The sequence below is a fragment of the Microtus pennsylvanicus genome, chromosome 3 (genome assembly GCF_037038515.1).
Source record: "Microtus pennsylvanicus isolate mMicPen1 chromosome 3, mMicPen1.hap1, whole genome shotgun sequence".
NCBI classification, from domain to species: Eukaryota; Metazoa; Chordata; class Mammalia; order Rodentia; family Cricetidae; genus Microtus; species Microtus pennsylvanicus.
This window is the reverse complement of record NC_134581.1, coordinates 115,232,581-115,245,842: the sequence shown is the minus strand read 5'-3', so window position 1 is coordinate 115,245,842 and position 13,262 is coordinate 115,232,581. Positions and strand designations below refer to the sequence as shown.

The window sequence follows — 13,262 nt, the reverse complement described above, 5'->3', positions numbered from 1 at the left end:
TATATTTGTACTCCATTGCACCCTAAGCCTAAAAATTAGCATATATAAAATATTTTCAGCATGTATAATTTTATTATATGTTATAACTTGTAACATTTTAAATATTATATAATTCAAGGAAATTTTATGAATTAACAACCATATTTCCCTTTCCATACAACAGATTTACATATCAGTAGTTTGCCACTAGGACATTTTTTAGTTGTTTCCTAGTTACAAACTACAAATGTCTTTACCATAATTATCACAACCATATTCATATTCAATAGCTTGTTATACTTTTCAGTCTTCCAATAAATGTATGAATAAATTATGATTTGTTTCTAGTTCATTTCCCCAAAATATTCTGTTAAGTCTTTGAAAACTTAAAGAACAAAAAAGTAAAACACAATATCCATCTTTAAAAAGAAAATTGGCAATAAAATAATCTAAACAGCCACAAATTAAGTCCTGATAATAGATTAGGTCACATTAGCATCTCACTTTTACTGCATTGTTAAGTGTGCTATTTCCTATGCTATACATTATATATTCATTATAGCAAAACATTAGGGCCAACAATTCTCTCTAATTTATAAACTAAGGAAATTTCAGAAAGTTTATCATTTCTTCAAAGAAAGAGACATAGAGAAAGATAAGCCACAAAGGAAAAAGACAAGCTCAGAGAAACAAAGACATGTGAGTAGAGATATATCAGATGAAAACAAGACAAATTAAGCTAAGGAGATTATACTAGAACTATTTCTTTTTTTTTTTATTTTTTTATTTTTTGGTTTTTCGAGACAGGGTTTCTCTGTAGCTTTGGAGCCTGTCCTGGAACTCCCTTGGTAGTAGAGGAAAAAAAACTTCAAAATTCTAAAAATGGTGAAATTCTGTTCAAAAATAATTTTGGCTCTTCAATGGTCAAAATTATAAATAGCTTCAATTGACCATTTGTGCTTTTTTTGGTAACTCTGTATCCAATTATTTATATGTTAATTTTCATTTTGTGACAAAAATGCATGAAATTACTTATGGAATTGTTATCAAATAGAATTACTTATAAAAGGAATCTATTTTATCCTCTGTTGTTGACCTTGTACATTTTAGATATTGTTTCCAATTATAAAATAAAAAATATTTTTAAAAGAATATTTATAATACAACAGAAAAAAAGAAGAGCAAAAAAAAAACTTTTAGCTACCAATAGGTCAAATTCTTAGAAAACCTCTAAAATTTGCACTATATCATTTTAAAGTATAGATTCCCCTCAAATCAAAATAGGCTTTTGTTCCTTAATTCTGCTTATTGTTTGATGAATAAGATTTGTAAGCTAGTATGCAACCAAGAACATTACATTTGCAGATGTACTATAGTTAGTGGTACCACACTGGTCTACTGATGGAATAATGGTCAATAATCCATACAACAACAAAAAATGATGTTGCATAATTGGCTGCTGAAACTCTAAGAAAAAAAGTCTCCATCTGTGAAAGAGAAAAAGACTCAATGATTTTGGCATTGCCCAGAAAATCTTATTCTAATATCACCTCCTCTACTATGCTTTTCCCTTCAATGTATAACTTTTATTGGGGGGGGTGTTGATTTTAATTTGGAAGTTTTGTGGTGTTTTTAAATTAAATATATCCTTAGGTATTTTTATACATGTATATAATACATTCTGATTATTCCCATTGTCAATATCTCCTATCTCCCTCTTACCCCCAACAACTGACCTCCCTCAAAACAACAAATCCCCTTTTCACATTAATGTTTGGTTTGTTTTATGATGTTAACCAGAGAAATCCATGTGGGCATGTATTTAGAGCTAACCATTAGCGTATGACCAGCTCATCAGTAGCTACATTAAGACACTGAAATGTTATTACATTTGAAGTAGACCTTAGAAGTTAGATAGATCTCTCATGCTCATTCCTGGAAAATACTATGAAAATGGCCATCCTACAGATGGCAACCTACAGATTCAATACAATTCTAAACAAAACTCCAGGATCTTTCTTTACATACATAGAAAAAGCAGACTTAAGATTCCATGTGGAATCACAAAAGGCTGCAGATAGTCAAACAATTCTGAACCAGAAGAATAATGCTAAAAGTATCATCACATCTAATTTCAAGTTATCCTATAAAATTATATTAATAAAAATGACATGATATTGGCAAAAAAACAGAAACATAGATAAATTGAATAAAATCAAGGGCTGATATATAGTTCAAATACATAATGTATAATGATATAGAGCCACCTGTCTCTTGACAAAGACAGAAAAATTTACATGGGGGGAGAACAGATATAAGATATAATTTGTTATATAAGATATAACAAATTGTATGGTGGAAACATGATGTAAACATGTAGGAAAATAAAAGAATATTTTTACATCTCATTCTGTATAAAAAACACCTTCAATTGGATCGTGAACTTCAACATAAGACCTGGATCCCGAAACTACTAGAGAACAAATTGAGAGCACATTTCATCATGTATGTGAAACAAGAACTCTCTGAACAGGATTCTGGTCGCTAAGGAAATACAGACAACTGTAACTGGAGACTATTCGTTTGTTTCCAGGCCGCCCAGACCCAAATAATCACACAGAAACTATATTAATTACAGCATTGTTTGGCCAATAGCTTAGGTATATTCCAAGCTAGCTTTTTCATCTTAAATGAACCCATTTCTATTAATTCATGTATCACCATGTTGCTATGGCCTACTAGTAAGTTTCCAGCATCTTTGTCCTTCAGCAGCTACATGGTGTCTCTTTGACTCTGCTACTCTCTCTCCTCTCTCTCTAACATTATATATATATATTTTCTAACACACACACACACACACACACACACACACACACACATATATATATATGTGTGTGTGTGTGTGTGTGTTAGAAAATCACACCTGATTTTATTCTGCTAAGCCATTAACTAAAACAGCCTTATTCATCAATTAATAAAATCAACATATATACAGAAGGACATCCCACATCAGACAACAATCAACACAGGTCACGTCATGAAATAAAAAGCTTCTGTACAGCAAAAGAATAAGTCAGGTACTGTCTGTGGCATGGAAGAAAATCTTTTCAAGCTATAAATATTACAGAAGATATGTGTCCAGAATATAGAAAAATTTCAAAACAAAGCAAATTTTTTTAAAAATTCAAGCAATCAATTAAAAATGTTTTTTGAAGCTAAACAGAGTTCTCAAAAGAAGAAATACAAGGGAAACAGTTTGGAAAGATATCCTTAATCATCTAAATAACTCAATTTTTAATTTTTTTCTGACAAAATAATTTCACTCTGAAATTAGGATAGTTCCAAACTTACCCTAATTCTATGGTAGACTCTCAAGTTAATAGATTTCAACATACTTAGCTCTTAAATGCAATCTGAGTTTGACTTGTTTGGTCAGAAATATTTTTTCCTCAACAACAAAACTAAACAAAGTACCTCACAGAGTCTCTTCACTGCAATAGAGTTTATACTCCTGGAGATAGTCTAGAGAGCTGTCAAATCATGTGTGACGCAAAGAACTTAAAATTTACTGACAGACATTTTTCTTCTTACTTGTTATCAATCCCCATGTTGAAGGAAATTGTCTCAGCTTTATTTGTAGACTGCCTGACTTGTATGGCTATAAGAGAACTTTTATAATTATAATTGCCTACATGTAAGAACATGCCATTCAGAGCCACCTGACATGGTCCCTTTGAGATGAGAGGAGTGTTGTGTAGCACTTTCATTTTCTTTTGTTCAGAAAAAAAAAAAAATTCCAGCAGATCCAAATGTTTCTCTTTCTCTCTCCTTTTTTTCAGTTACCACGCCCATTTCACAATTCAGGGGACAAAATATAAGCTTTGGTTTTAAAAAAATTAACAAAATTTCATGACAACAAGTACTAAATTGAACAATTCCAAAATCAACTTAATTGTCTTGCCAATATTTGGATAATCAATAATGTGAACAATATCACCTGTGCTCTTCTTTGGCCAACTACTAGTTTTCCTGAAACCTGAATATTTCTTGAGATAAGACTTACTTGAGGTTCCTGTACACTCTCTGATCTAATGCAATGCCGTCTTTCTGTCAGCTCCTTTGATGTGTTATCCCTACAGTTATCACTCCTTACTCAGAGCTTGTCAACACTGTCAAGTTCTGATGTAGGGACTTTGGCTGGGTAGCATTTAGCACACAGTTACTGCTCAGTATGCGTTGTTCAAATGAATAGAAAAATTATAAGGTATTGCCGTGTGATCTCGTATCAGGTAGTGCGATTTTTATTTTTAGAACATGATAGCATAATTACTGTGGCCCTAGTTTTTTAAATACAAAGGGAATATTCCATTTAATAAACTTCAGAACTTCAGAAAAAAACATAGTTTCTCTGATCACAAACAGGTAGTATCAATTATGCTAATATATATATATATATATATATATATATATATATACACACACACACACACATATATGGCTTTCAACTATCCCATGATTTAACATTTAAAGAGGAGAGATGCAAGGTATCATGAAATAACAGTCCTTCGTAATAACTCTAGCATATAGGTAATTTAAACAAACTGGAGGTGGTGGGGATGCATTAAAAAAGCACAAGCTTGTAAAGCAATTATACAAACATTGAAATCTTCCAGTCTATCACAAGTTATTTACTTCAGGCTTCCCTTGCTGCATTTCCAAATATTTGTCTTTATTTTCTAACATTCTTGACAAGTCACACATTTAGAAAAGATGTATAGTACATCAAGGCTGTAAGTTCACTAAACAAAATGACTATATTCAAATGCTTTTAGGAAGCATACATAGTATATGTTACTATATTATGCCCAATATATTAACATAATATATAAGTACAGGTAATGTATTTCAGATAAGTCATTGCCATTTTAATTCACAGGAAAGCTACATGTTTACTGCTATTACACCAAGTAGAATTCTGAGTCGCAATTCAAATAACCGTGTTATTCTAACCTTTTAATGCCTTTAGTCCAAGCCTCAGTGACTATTCTTTGCTTTGACATAGTTGGACAGCTTGGAAGTGATGGATAACATGGCTGACTAAACATTCAAAATTGTAGGACCAGGAGACCAATTCCCAAAAGACCTCTCTGAAGGCTGCACTTGTCATTTGAGGGTACTATAGAAGTGATCTGGGTTACTAAAAGCAAAGCAAATTGCCAAGAAGCCTTTTGTTCTTTCCAAAAACTATATAATTAAAAATCATACAGCACAGAGTAAGAAAATTATTTCACAAAGCAGTGCTACTACATGGGTAAGTTATAAACCTGGAAATTGTTGTGGAATATTACTTTAACTAGGCAAAGATGTGTTGTTCATACTGCATTTGTTTAACAAAATAAAGATGTGTTGTTTTGCCTCTTACCTAAGGCACCTGGTTGGTCTAATAAAAAGATGAATGGCAAATAGCTAAGCTGTAGAGGAATATTTAAGGCTAACAGTGGAGAGAACAAGTAGGAGGGGGAATCTACATTTGAGAAGAGAGAATGGAGAGAGAACAAGGGAAAAAGAGAGGGAGATTACCAGGACTAGTCAGTCTGGTAGCCACCAGTCAGTCAGACATGGAAGTAGGACATACAGACTGAAAGAGAAGTAGTAAGTCCCAAAGCAAAGCTGAGATGAAGAGAAACAGGTTGGTTTAAGTTATAAGAGCTAGTGGGGCAAGTGTAAGATGAGGTTAAGTATCCATAATTAATAAGTCTCTGTGATTTGGAAACTGGTTGGTGACTAAAAGGGAAAAGCCTGAAGCAGAAAACTTCTATATTCAAAAGAGTAGCCTGGCTTCTCTTTTCTTTAAATAATCTTATGTCTAGCTAATTTGAGATACTAGATTCTAGACATTATTAAAACATTGTTATGGGGAGAAAACCTTCAAAATTCCATGTTGAACACATGAAATACAACATGTCTTTCAGTTATTGTCTTTCAATTGTATTTCAGTACAATTGTCTTTTAGTATTCATGGAGACATTGTTGAGCAACTGCTGGAAAATAGCAAGCAACACACCACACCCAACTTCTCCACCCAGCCAGGTCCTATATATATGTGTGTGTTTGTGTGTGTGTGTGTGTGTGTGTGTGTGTGTGTGTGTGTATACATATACATAAACATACATATATACACATATACACATACACACACATATATGTATATCTTTTGACAGGGTGTGCCAGAGCATCCTCTCCAGATACCCTCTCAAATCCTTCATATATAGCCTGGGTCCAGCTATAAGTACTCCAGATTATTTATTATGTACAGTCCTATTTATGATACCACCGCAACCTCTAGGTTCTGACCAAATCCCTTGGCATCTACCCACAAGAACTTAGGACTTTTCGTGACAAAGAGGCACATCTGCTCCTGGCAGCTCCAATCTACTTCAAGAGGATGATAGGAACCAAAGTGGATCCTATAGAGTTGATTAGCTATTTGGGCAAGAAACTGCTCTCTCCTGGAATGTTTGATGGTATGGTGTACGAACTGGACATGCAGGACCCACAGAAAATGATGGCTGAACTTGTCTAAAGAAGGTGAGACAGACCTTCAGCGTTCCTGCTTCATAAAAGAGTCTGCCATACATTCTACAGGACATAGAAGAAAGTGACTGACAAACTGTCAATTTAGGCAGAACTGTCTTTGAAATTTTCTGCTTTATGGAAAAGTTTGCTAAATGCTATTGGCCTGTAGGCTGAAGATGTGTGCCGAATGTTACAGAGAACTTTGGGTGACTGTCCATGCAGCAAAATGTCTCTGTCAAATCTAGAGTTTTGGAAGTTGCTTACAATGCACTTCCTGTTTACTTAGGTAATATTATATCTTTCTGGAGACTTTGATGGAGTTGAAGAGAGATAATTAAAATTTTAAAAGATAAATTAGGTGTAAAGCTTTAGACTCAAAAAGATAGGATAGATCGAAGAATGTTCCTTAATTTGCCAAATGTAAATGGACTAAATATTGTAACTATAATTCTTGCTTGATAACTGTTTTGTTGTATGTAATTTTACTATATTAAATTAAAACTTTCCTTTTTATTTAGACAGAAAAGGAGAAATGGTGTGGGAAGTCCTTTCTGTATATGTGTTGCTTTCATTGGTTAATGAATAAAGAAGCTTCTTGGGCCTATGACAGGGCAGAATATAGCACAGCGGGAGTTCCAAGCAGAGATAAAAAAGAAAAGAAGATGGAGTCAGAGAGACACCATATAGCCCCTAAATGACAAAGATGCCAGAACTTTACCCAATAAGCCACAGTCATGTGTCTATACACAGATTAATAGAAATGGGTTAATTTAAGATATAAGAGTTAGCCAGAAATATGCCTAAGCGAATAGGCCAAGTAGTATTGTAATTGATAAAGTTTCTGTGTGATTATTTCGGGTCTGGGTGGCCATGAAACTAATGAGCAGCCTCCACCTACAGGAAATGTGAAGAGTTGTATGCTTTGTCTTTTGCAAACCCTTGTAAAACTGTATTGAAGCTACTCCCTGGAATTCCAGAGAGGACCTGCTAGAGTCTATCCTGGTCAGTATCAAAGCTTGCTTCACATTTGTTTCAAAGTCATGAAACTGTTTTTTCTTTATCTCAGAATTAACAGAACCCCTGCCTAGAGAATGGTCCAGGTAAAATTGCAATCTATCTTCCCAATCAATTAATGTGAGAATGATAATCCCCCAGAGGTATATCCAGACTCCCATTTGCCAGGTGATTCTTGACAGTCAAATTGATAATTAACACTATCATAGCTATTGGACTTTATTTGCATGGTTTTTCTTTGTTTTAACTTTTACTGATTATTATATGTGTATGTTTATGTGTGTGACTGCTTGTCTGTGTGCACATCACATTCTGCAGCTATCCAGAGGACAGAAGATAATGTCATACTCTGGAACTGGAGTTACTATAGGCAATTATGCCCAGTGTGGGTGTTAAGAATTGAAGCCAGGGCCTCTGCAAAAGAAGCAAGTGCTCTTAACTACTGAGCCATCTCTAGCCAATGTTTTTCAAACATACAGAAAGCTTAAACTCCTATTTTTCACAATGTGTCTTTTTAGATCACAGTACACATGAATCATACCTGTATGTTTTTGTTTATATTGATTTGTTTTGTAATACAGTCAGGGTCAATTCTGCTGAGGCTTGAAGATTAGTTTTTCACTCTTAGAGATCTATGAAAAAGTTTTTTCAGACTCTTAATTAAATTTCCAATTGTTAAAACGCAACAACAAAGCATGCTGTGCCCCATGAATTTGCCATTTGACAGATAAACATCTGAGGCTGTTGCGTAGAGGTCAGGTAGAGGAGGACTCCTCACCTTCAAACTCTCAGCTATTGACATTGCTATTGCAATGTGGCTGGAAGGTCTGCTCTGCCCCCTGAACTAGGAAGATTGCACATTTTTCTGCTACTTCATTTCGGGAGACTCCTTTCTCCTGACTGAGTCAAGGTCCTGTAGCCTTAAGTTGCCACATGAGTGTCTCATTCCTTGCTCACTATTGTTCATAGTGGATCCTCTGCTAGCTGCAGGCCAAGAAAAGCCAACGCCATCCCTTCAGGCAATCTCTCAGCATCTCCCTCCACAAAATCTGTAATATTGTTCTTGCTTCACAATAATTATTGTACTTAAATGGAGTTTAAGCCTTATTCTATTGAAATAGTCTCAGGAATGACTGTAGAATATTTTTCAGTGTATTGAAATGCTTGTTTCAAAACAAAGACCTAAATTTATAGAGTGGGAAAAGATCAATGATCAGGATTTAAAAAAATAACCCTCCAGGTGATTCCACTGTGTCTTCTAAGCTGATTATCATCTTAAAAGTTGTGACTTCCTCAGTAGCCAGCCAGATGATTTTATGCCCTAATCCTAGAGCTTAGCCCTTTCCTCTGTCTGTATTACTGTTGCCTAAGAGAATCCATTTAAAATATCTTCCTCCTTCTCAAAGGAAGATGGTCTGTGTTTTCTTTTAGGAAGCTATGATGCCTGGAGTACAGAGGAAAGGTCATAGAGCCATTTCATCTTCCTCTAATATCTATAACATCAATGAGACAATAGTAACAGCTTAGAAAAGCCTAAAGGAATCTTGAATACCATTTTTTAAAGATATGAGATAAAATGTTTAAAATTGTTAAAATCTCTGAAATATTATAGCTTATATCAATAAATAATACTTTAAGTTGGGAGACTAGGTGGTCAATCTAATACATTTTTTATTATTACGTAAATTCTAGTACTGAGTAGAATCTTTTTTTTAGCAATAATATATCTTAAATATCTTGTTCTGGGAATTAATGGCACTTTATACAGTTATAATTTCATTTTCCCCTGTAATACATATTTTCAGCTATTATCTACTTTCATTGCTGCTGTTAATACACTGCTCTTTGCTCATTCAAATCATAAATTTAAAAATTATTATATATTTCTTTCTTTCTAATGGTTACATTAAAGAAAATAATGTTTTTAATAAGCAATTTAAGGAATACTTATTTTTAGAAATTACCCAATTATTGAATTTTTTGATTAAGACATTTTATAAAATAGGATATATCTGACATTTAATTTAATATTTCCTTCAAAATAATCCAAACTCTGCATTTCTTAACTTAGTAGTTATGAAGGCATAGAAAGAAATGTCACAGCTAATCATTCAGCAGTATTAATGATTCCCCCTTCAACTTAACCACATAAATTTTAGTCTGCAGTTTAATGGAAATAGTTACCCTCATTGAGAAGAATCTAAATTTAGTACAAATAAATTCTTAAACTTTATTTGAATTTTTTGTTAAAATAACCTTTAGTTTTTGTTTTATGCTTAACAATTTTTCTGGAACTAAAATAGTAAAAATACAATAACATTTTTATATAAATCAAATAAAATTATAAATAATTATAAATATTCGTGATTGTAAACATACCTTAATTTCTACTTTTAAAATAAGTCACATTTTAAATAAATTTATCAGTAATGGTGGTCCCACAATTATTGTTCTCCTCAATGGCTATCATTTCTTTAAAACTTATTTTCACTCTTGAAATAAGCTGAAAATATGCATTTGTTAAATAATCTGTCATAATGTTTTAAAAAGTGTGGGCGTTAAACTTGTTGGATATAATATGAAGTATTTTAAAATCACTGTTACCATTATACACATTGATTTTATATCAGGCTTAGAAAAAGAGTCATGGCCATAGTTTCCACTCTCCTCATGCGATGTCTCCCATCCCCGTCCTCGCTGTACGTGTTACCATTAGTCCCACTCTAAATCCGTTTGAGTCTTTTTCACAATTATTCCAGCTAGAAAAAAAATCACTTTCTTATTCTCTCCTGACCCAGAGCTGTTAAAAGTGAAAAATCATATCAGTTATGCATCTATACAGACAAGGATTAGAAATTTGAAATCCACACATATCTAGATATTTTATTTAATCTTCCCTGTGGCCAGCTTCATCCTTCCTCTAGTGACATAGATGGGCCAGTAGACAACCCCTAATTTATTTTATTTTTTCCTTTAAACAGGAATAAATAAATAAAGGAATAAATATTCCTTTCTATTCTTATACCCAAAAGTCTGGACTAATGACTGTTCATAAATATTAATCACAGTGAAGGGATCGGTGCTTACAGCTGAAGGCCATGCTTGTCTTACTCTGTACTAGCAGGGGACCTAATATACAATAGATATTAGGTTACTGTTAGTTGAATTAATTAGTGAAAAAAAGAATTAATACAAACAATTGTGGTTATATATGTCTAGCACAAAATTTAGCATTTCTTGGCATGTATTTCACCATACAAATTTAATTCAAAAGCATTATAACCTTGTACTATAATTCAAATTTCTCATATTATAAAAATATTTCTTATTATAGACCAAAGTGCCCTCAAAGTTCAAAGAATGTAAATTTGAATGAATGTTGAAAAAAATGGATTGAGCTTCAGTTTGCATATTCTGAGTAAAAATCATCTGTGTACTGATTTGTACTTCTCAAATTATAGAAATTACATTTGCTCTTAAAAATGTAAACTATTAGTCTAGTTCACTGTGATAAGTGAATTGTTTCTTCACATTTATAGATATAGTTCTCAGGAAATTATATGCAAGTCTCTGAAACGTTATTTAAAAAAAATTAAACTGTCAGTAGAGATACTAAAGTTCTAACTGGTGATCAAAAATATTATAAAATTACAATAGGATTACTTAAAGCAAAAGCCATAACTATTAACATTAACATTTTCTTCTAATTTATTCATAATGACAATGTTTTATTGGTACAGAATATAGGTATAATACTGCAAGTATACCCACTTGAATGAATTAAAGGTATTTAAAACACTGACTATGGCTATTAGACTCACTTATTTTAAAAATAATCATCATTAAGATTCCTAAGAATAGATAAATCTGTTGACATAGAGTAATAATACAACAATGTAGAGAAAATCCTGGCACTGTAAATTTTGTCTTCTGATTTTAACATGGAAGTAATTAAATTGTGCAGCCTCCTTAAATGTAATGTTATTTTATGTAGTCCCTTGTTGTATCTTTTTTCCTTTATGTTGCTATTTAAACTTTTAGGGGAAAAAAAGAATTCCTTGACAGATGCTATGCTGGTTAGTATTAACTATCAACTAGACACAGCCAAGAATCACCCAGGAAAAGCAGCAGGGTGGCCTTCTGGAATGTTTGTGAGTAATTTTCTTATTGTTAACTTAAGTGAAAATACCCAGACCACTGTGGGAAGCACCATTCCCTAAGCAGGTGTCTCTGACCAATGAAAGGAGACAGGTAGCTGAAAGTTAACAAGCAAGGATCCACGTGTTTGTTCTTTTGGGGCTGTTGATGGGATGTGAGGCTCTAAGTTCCAGCCTTTAAACTCTGCAACAATTCTTTGTGACCAAGAATTGCAAACCAAATAAATCCCTTACTATATTGCTTGTTGTTTTTGTTTTTTTGGTTTTTGTTTTTGTTTTTTTTTTTTTTTGATACAGTGTTTTTCTGCTAAGTAGTCAGTCAGTCTGGCTGTCCTGGAACTTGTTATGTAAAGTGTAAAGCTGGTTGGCCTTGATCTCACAGAGATCTACTTGACTCTTCCTCCCAAGCACTGGGTTTAAAAGTATGTGCTATCATTTTCATCTTCCTATATTGCCTTTTATAATATTTTCTCATGGCAACAAAAATGAAACTAGGATATAGATTGTATAATTACATAAAACACCAATGCCATCCCTAAAAAATTGTAGTAGTAAGAGCTAGTATGAGTCAAAAGTTCTTTCAAGGTAGAACAGTGAACTACCATGTTAAACTTGTGCTCTTTTTCTGAATAAAAACTGAAAGTCATTAAGACATTTTTTTAATATTTATTTATTTATTATGTATACAATATTCTGTCTGCGTGTATGCCTGCAGGCCAGAAGAGGGTACCAGATCTCATTACAGATGTGATGTGAGCCACCATGTGGTTGCTGGGAATTGAACTCAGGACCTTTGGAAGAGCAGGCAATGCTCTTAACCACTGAGCCATCTCTCCAGCCCCCCATTAAGACATTTTTAAAGCTACATTGATATTTTTTGGCAAAATGAGAATTCAAACTCCAGACTTCAGGGTCAATTTTTAGTGTCCTTTAAAAGCAAAACAAAATACAGCTGCTTTTGTACTTCATTTCTTGCATCCTAAAATATTCTAGAAATTTACCTTCTCATATATTCCCAAATAAAATAAAATTCAGATAGTGACAATTTCAGACCATTTTGATATCATCCTTGACCTGTTTTTCAAAGTTCAAGCAGAAATGATTTTCAATGTCTCAGTTAGGTCCTCTATTTTTATTAATGATAAACTGCTCCAGGGAGCTTCACTCCTTCTGAGAGAAACTGCACATGGCAGAGTTCCTCCAGTCTTTAGCAAATGCTCTGGCATCATTCCTCTTTCCGGCTGCCCAGAGTCAAGCAGTTGTCTGGCTTAGCATCAGAGTCATCTTATACGTGTGTTAGATAAATTATACAGGGAGAATATAACAATAATAATAGACATTGGTGTTGGTCTATAGTATCAATAACACCTAGTGTCACTGTTTAGGCCTTAGCCATGACTAGGCTCAGGCTTCAGGGGAGGCTTTCATCTTCTGTCCACCACTGTCCCTAAACTTAATGTGGGATTCACCTCTGTAATCTGTGAATACTATCGGTTAATAAAGAAGCTTCTTTGGGCCGATTGCAGCACAGAATAG

At 33.4% G+C, this 13,262-nt stretch overlaps 1 protein-coding gene across 2 annotated transcripts in view; it reads right to left on the bottom strand.

Annotated features, from left to right (window-relative positions):
- Window positions 1–13,262, bottom strand: part of Cnbd1 (cyclic nucleotide binding domain containing 1) — a 249,320-nt gene that overhangs the window by 209,034 nt on the left and 27,024 nt on the right. The gene's annotated exons all lie outside the window — the stretch shown is intronic.